This window comes from Triticum dicoccoides, chromosome 6B (genome assembly GCF_002162155.2).
Source record: "Triticum dicoccoides isolate Atlit2015 ecotype Zavitan chromosome 6B, WEW_v2.0, whole genome shotgun sequence".
Lineage (NCBI taxonomy): Eukaryota > Viridiplantae > Streptophyta > Magnoliopsida > Poales > Poaceae > Triticum > Triticum dicoccoides.
The window spans coordinates 213,226,807-213,234,524 of record NC_041391.1 but is presented as its reverse complement, the minus strand read 5'-3'; positions in this window follow the sequence as shown (position 1 = coordinate 213,234,524).

The following is a 7,718-nucleotide window of genomic DNA, read 5'->3' as shown; positions in this document are numbered from 1 at the left end:
TATGTGATGTCGCCCAGACATCCGACTGTGGCATTTCTTTTAAAGCCCTTTATGTGATGTCGCCCAGACGTCCGACTGTGGCATTTCTTTTAAAGCCCTTTTTGTGATGTCGCCCAGACGTCCGACTGTGGCATTTCTTTTAAGCCCTTTATGTGGTGTCGCTAAGATGCCCGACTGCGGCATTTCTTTTAAGCCCTTTATGTGGTGTCGCTTAGACGCCCGACTGCGGCATGCATTTTATTTATTTACCTTTCGAGGCGTCGCTCCAGACACCCGATCGGTTTTCTGTTATTTATTTTATTTATCAAGTCCTGCAATATTACCGTTGTTATATGAGCATCATCCTTTGTTCATGACACATTCATGCATTCATTGATTATATCTTTTCTCCGAACTGTCTTGCGAGTACTTTCAAGTACTCACCTGGCTTGTTGATTTGGCCAGATGTTGATGAAGGCGATCTCATGGATGAAGAGTTTGATAGCGAGTCCGACGCCTAGAGGAGTCCCAGTCAGTCCCGTGCGATCCTGTCTTGGTCATTGTATTATCCGCTTCCACAACCCCGAAATAAATTCATCGAGCCTCACCTCGACGCTCGATGTGCTGCCAATTGAAGTCAAGTTATCCACCACCACTTTTCCTCGAGCTAGTAGCATGCCACCACACCCCTATGTCATAACTGCCCATATGTAAGATATTGGCGAGGTTGTAATAAATTGTTGAGCAGGCTCAGCTCAACCCTGTAATATATTTGATGCTACTGGTTCTCTGTTTATCAAGCTTTTGTCTACCAGAAAGGATGACTTTTCCTATACTGGGTTTAAAAGATCGGTTTTATCAATAAACATTTTATTGAAAAGCCGGTCGTGACAGGCTTGGTAACCAGAGCCAGGATGACTGTAGGAAGCCACTAGGTGTGATCGCTAATTGGTTATTGGCATGATAGAGTTATTCATGTTTTTACTAATGTTGTCATTTTTCTGACAGTCAGCATAAAATTTATGATCTGATCACTCAGAATTGTTGCCTACTTTTGTAGATGGCCGGCAACGACTGCGAGTCTCAAATGTTCGCCAACGTGCCTGAGGGGTTCGTCAAACTCCTCTCCTTCATCGTTCAGGTCGCGATGGGGCCATCCGTGCGCCCAGTCTTCACGCTTTATCCACACAAGATCAACGACAGTTTGATTATGCACCAGGCCGCGGTGCAATTCAGGGGAGGTCATGCTGAAATACGCCGCCTCCGATTCGTGGGGAGAGCCATGCCTACAGAAAGGCATGCTATGCAGATGGCTGCACGCGAGATGATAGCCCGTCTTTGGGATGTTCTTCCTGCAATGAAGACCCGTCGCTACCGCTACCTTCCATGCCATGTGCCTTATACCTGTCACTACTCCTTCTCTTGCCCCAGAGGAGAGCGACACGAAGCCTTTGAGATGCTTGTCGAGTACCTCCGAGCCCTGGAGGCAGCATTCGACTGCATGGTGGATGACCTCATAGCTGCACGCATGGACTCAGTTCATGGCTGTGCTGCTAACCGGAGGGAACTCCTGCACACCGCTCCACCACTGACTTTTGTATCATCCGCAGCCTCTCACTCACCTACCATACTCGCCTCTGCTCGTCGTCTGCCTACCACAGAGGAATTTAACCAGGCTATTGCACCCACTCTCGTCCGCTCTGCACCACTTGTTGCACCCACTCCCATACGTGCTACCCCACCTATTCCACCCACTCGTATTCGTGTTATTCCGCCTACGGCACCTGCTCCATCAGCTCAGCACAACGTTTCTTGTCTGGAACCTATTAGCGAGGAGGAGGTTGATTCCCCAGCGTCTCTGCGTCTCACCCTCGGCAGGCCAAGGGAGATCCTCACCATCTCCGACTAAGTACGCATAGACGCCATGCGATGTATCGACTTGTGTAATATGTTTATATGTACATAGGTTGTGAGAAGTAGCCTGTTTGCGCATCATGTAGGATCTGGAGGAGTGCACTAGTTTAAATAACATGTCAGGATTATGTATGCATATCCTGAGTGATGTAATGTATAATTATGCCCGCGTGTAAGATATGCACTAGTCCTTCTCCGCGCACAATCGTGTGTTTCCAAAAATATCCTGGAGTTTAAAAATGTTCTTTGGGTATGATTTTATTGACTTTTGTGACTCTCTTTCTTATCTTACGAGTTCACAAAATATATCCCCAGAGTGAAAGATGTCTCGTCCTTGGACGCGCTCCATGCCAACTCAGCCAGAAGAAAATTATGGCACACCGCAGAATCACAATTTCACTCAGGGTCAGACAAGTCAACAGGACAGTGAAACAACTTTTACACAAGTTTGTCGTTTGTATGAACAGAGTCAGCAGCAACACCAGGAAATGAGGAACCAATTCATCAATATGGGAAGTAACCGTGGTCAGTATCAACCGCAATACAAATTATCTGAGTTAGAAAAGACGCGTCCTCCAACATTTTCTCATACTAACAAGCCTCTTGAGGCCGATGACTGGCTTCGAGACATGGAGAGAAAATTAATTATCGCACAGTGTTCAGACCGTGAAAAAGTATTGTATGCACCACACTATCTCACAGGAGCAGCTGCATCGTGGTGGGAAAACTTCCTGCACATGCACCCCAACGAAAATGAAATCACCTGGGAAAATTTCAAAGAAGGTTTTCGTGGGGCACATATTCCTAAGAGCGTCATGAAAATCAAGAAGAAAGAATTTGATGAACTCAAGCAAAGGGCCATGACAGTGTCAGGATACAACAGCCAATTCACTCTGTTGTCTCGCTACGCCAATGAAGAACGCATGACCGAGAGCAAGAAGATGGAAAAATTCTTGGAAGGCCTGGCACCCGCGCTTAAGTGCCAGGTAGTTGTGCATATCTTTCCAGATTTTAAAACACTGGTGGATAAGGCCATTACCCTGGAAAATGAGCGACGTAGCCTGGAAGATTTCCGCAAACAAAAAAGGGACCAGACTACTTTTGCTCGCAATCACAGAAGCAAAAAGGAATTTCAGAAGGGGGATTCACACAAAACCCCGACGAATAATTCACGTCCAATCAAGAATTTCCATGCAAGAGACAAAGAGTTCACCTATCGCCCAGGCGTTACCTGTTATGCTTCTGGAGAAGAAGGGCACTATGCCAAGCAGTGCCCCAAGCCAAGGATCTCAACCCCGAAGCTCAATAATGGTGGCAATAATTCAGCACCAAAGCGAAGCAATTTCAACCCCAACAACAACCACCGGAAAGGTCACTTGAACCACGTGACCCGAGAGGAAGCACAGAACACCCCAGATATCGTACTCGATACGTACCCCGTCAACACAATACCTGCCATGGTTTTGTTTGATTCTGGAGCTTCTCACTCATTCGTTTCGAAAAGTTTTGCTTTGCAAAATAATTTTTCAATGCTTCCCTTGGAAAAATCAATGATCATCAAGTCCCCTGGAATTAAGCAAGTGACCTAGAGTTACTGTCAAGGTGTGGTTATTGAATTTGAAGGATTGAAGTTTTACGACAACCTTATTGTACTGGAAAGCAAAGGACTGGATGTCATCCTAGGAATGGATTGGTTAACCACCAACACAGGTTTTATTGACTGCTTCAACCGTACCGTGATTCTCACACACCATCATGGGAAGAAAATAAAAGTTTCAGCCAAAGAGAGACAAATACCTCGGCAACCTAGATTAAACAAGGTGGACGTTTCTGAGCTGAACAAGGTTCCAGTGGTATGTGAATTCCCAAACGTATTTCCAGAAGAACTACCAGGCATGCCACCAGACCGAGAGATAGAATTCAGCATTGAGCTAGCACCCGGAACCGCTCCTATTTACAAGAAACCTTACAGAATGGCACCATCCGAATTGGTAGAGTTGAAGAAGCAAATAAAAGAATTATTGGAGAAAGGATACATACGAGCCAGCTCCTCACCTTGGGGTTCTTCAATTTTATTTGCCAAGAAGAAGGATGGAACAATGAGGTTGTGTATTGATTATCGAGCTCTCAACATGGTCACACTCAAGAACAAATACCCAATGCCCCGAATAAATGATTTATTCGATCAGCTCGCACAGGCCAAAGTCTTCTCAAAAATTGACTTGAGATCAGGATACCACCAATTAAAAGTGCGAACAGAAGATATGCCCAAGACCGCCTTCACCTCCAGATATGGGCTATATGAGTTCACAGTGATGCCATTCGGGCTAACCAACGCCCCCGCATATTTTGTTCACCTCATGAACAAAGTATTTATGAAGTATATGGACAAGTTTGTTGTGGTATTCATCGATGATATTCTGATATATTCCAAAACACCAAAAGAGCACGCCGAACATCTCAGGATTGTACTCGGAGAACTCAGGAAACATCAACTGTACGCCAAATTCAGCAAATGTGAATTTTGGCTAAGGCAGGTGGGTTTTCTAGGCCACGTGCTAACCCAAGAAGGTATTGCAGTAGACCCAGAAAAAGTCAAGGCCGTACTTGGCTGGAAACCACCAGCTAACGTAACGGACATACGGAGTTTCTTGGGAATGGCAGGCTATTATCGGAGATTTATTGAAGGATTCTCCACTATAGCAAAGCCCATGACACAATTGCTCAAGAAAGGCAAGAAGTTTGAATGGACAGAAGCATGTGAGAAAAGCTTCCAAGAGCTAAAAAGCAAATTAACAACGACACTAGTACTAATTGTGCCAGATATACACAAGAATTTTGAGGTATATTGTGACGCATCCCGGAAGGGCCTCGGATGCGTATTGATGCAAGAAGGCAAGGTAGTTGCGTATGTCTCTAGACAACTACACAAGCATGAGGAAAATTATCCCACTCATGACTTGGAATTAGCAGCGGTCATTCATGCACTCAAGGAATGGAGACACTTCCTACTTGGGAATCGTTGTGAGATATACACAGACCATAAGAGTCTTAAGTATATTTTCACACAGCCAGAGTTAAATTTACGGCAACGACGCTGGTTAGAGTTGGTGAAGGATTATGATGTTGGAATCCACTATCATCCCGGAAAAGCAAATGTTGTGGCAGATGCACTTAGTAAAAATCCTAGCACGGACGACGACAGTATAATAAAGTTGAGGCCAGAATTTCAACAAGAATTTGCCCGACTCAATCTAATAATGGTCACCGAAGGCAGTGTGTCGAATATAGAAATACAGCCTACCCTGATGGAAAGGATCAAGGAAGCCTAGCACGGACACCCCAGCATTGAGGGCATAAAAAGAAAAGTGAGTTTGGGAAGAGCCTCAGAATTCAACGTAGATGAGCAAGGAATATTGTGGTACGGAGAGAGGCTATGCGTACCAAATGTCAAGGACCTCAAACAGCAGACATTGACTGAAAGTCACACAGCTCCGTATTCAATCCATCCTGGAGGGACAAAAATGTACAAGGATCTTCAGGAAATTTTTTGGTGGCACGGTATGAAGAGAGATATAGCCATGTTCATTGCATGCTCTGACTCTTGTCAACGTATCAAGGCCGAGCACCAGAAACCAGCCGGACTGTTACACGAAGGAGGCGGCAAGCGCACCGACGACGTTGTCCGTCCGCGTGATGGACTCGTCGGTGTAGGAGAAGGGCCCCGTCTGAAGCATGCTCCCGGCCAGCTCCTCGAGCTGCCCCATGGTGGGCGCCAACCGTCGTGGTGGGCGCACGGTAGATGCCAAGGGATGGATAAAGAGAGGAGGAGGCTCGAGGGCGCTGGTGGACTCCAGAGCCGAGGTTGGCATGAGCGGGCGCGGGACGCCGGACATACCCAGGTTCAGGGCTCTCCGGAGAGATAATACCCCTAGTCCTGCCGAGTGTAGTTGGATGATCGATAGTACAATGTCGCTCCTGGAGCTGCATGGAGGGGGAAGGAAGCTAACCAAGGCTTGGGCTGCTCCTTCTCCCCGGTGTTGCTGTTTGGTGGCTAGTCCTATGCTTACTTGCTTTTCTCTCGTATGCGTTCTCTACTTTCTGCTTGCCTGCCTGATCGCGGGCTCTCGGGGGGTTTTATAGACCAACCCCCCAGGGGTACAATTACAGGTCAGTGGGTTCGTATTGTCAGTGTCTGGGAACATGGGCTGGGTCCCGCCAAGGGCTTGTGGTTCGCTGGGTTCCACTAGGTGTGGGCCCCACGTGCCTAGGGGGACTGTGTGCTGTCTTGTCGATCGTCAGAGCATGGCAAAGTGGAGTCGCGTATAGTGCTCTCCGTCAGGCTGTCGCTTGCTGTCGTCAGTGGTGAGGGCCGGAGCACTGTAGCCACGCCAGCCTAGGTCAGCGGGTAGGTGAGGGGCACTGTTGCCACGCTCCAGCTGACCAGAGGCATGGGCGGGGCATTATTGCCTCGGTCATCGCTGATTGAAGACTCGTCCCATCGTACGGCCTGGATGGGACGGGAGCTGACCCGTGGCCAGATTGCAGAGCACGCCACGGGTGGAGCTGGCTTGTTGAGGAAGCTTTGGTCACGCCGAGTTCGGCAGCCTTGTGTTAGTCGTGGGGGCCGATTCGACGTGTCTTGCCAGGTCAGCGAGTTCGGCCGGGTCGTGGGATTTGGCTGGGTCGAGCGACCCGGCCAAGCGTGTGCTAGTATTGAGGGGCGGTGCCAGCCCTGTTGTTTTTGAAGAGGATCCGGGTTCTGTTGCCTGCCCGGGGTCCATCCCCCCGACACCACCGGAGCTCACTCAATTGATCCAGCAGCAGAATGCATTGATGCAAATACTAGTCCAGAATCAGAACCAGGGGAACAAAAACAACAACAACCCACCACCACCACCACCTGTTGATCACTTAGCCCGTTTCTTAAGGCTGAATCCGTCGGTGTTCTCTAGTAGCACCGAGCCGATTGTTGCAGATGATTGGCTCCGCAAGATTGGAAGGGAGTTGACCACTGCAGGATGCACATATGAGGAGAGAGTGCGTTTTGCCGCACATCAGCTCGATGGACCTGCTGCATCATGGTGGGAGAATTTCACAGCCACTTACCCCATCGACACTGTCACATGGGACCACTTTCAGCCGGCTTTTCGCACTGCCCATGTTTCAGCAGGAGCTATGGCCATGAAGAAGCGCGAGTTTCGCAACTTGCACTAGGGAGGACGCACAGTGGGCCAGTATGTGGATGATTTTAGTAAGTTAGCACGTTATGCCCCAGATGACGTTGCTACGGATGCAGCTAAGCAGGAGAAGTTTATGGAAAGACTGAATGATGAGCCGAGCATGCACTTGATGGTGGCAACTTTCAACAACTACTAGGAGTTGGTAGATAGAGCTCTCATGGTTGAAGGGAAGCAATAGCAGATTGACAACCGCAAGAGGAAGTATGGACAAGGGAAGTACAATTCCGGAGCTCAGCAGAGACCCCGTTTTACCCCAAACTCGGGAGGACCCCTTCAACATAACCATGGAGGTCACAATCACAATGGACGAAGTTTGCACAACCATAGTGGCCCCAAGAATGGGAATGGTCATGGAGGAAGCAACGGCCAGAACCGTTCCAACCCAGCAACGCCCGTCAAGAAGGATCTAAGTCACATTACTTGTTTCAAGTGTGGGAAGAATGGACATTATGCCACAGAGTGTTCTGAAGCAAAGAATGGAAATGGCAATGGAAGCTCTGGGAAGAAGCCCAACCCTTTCAACAGGGGACAAGTGAACCACGTTAGCGTGGAGGAGGTTGAAGCGCAACCCGATGCAGTAAT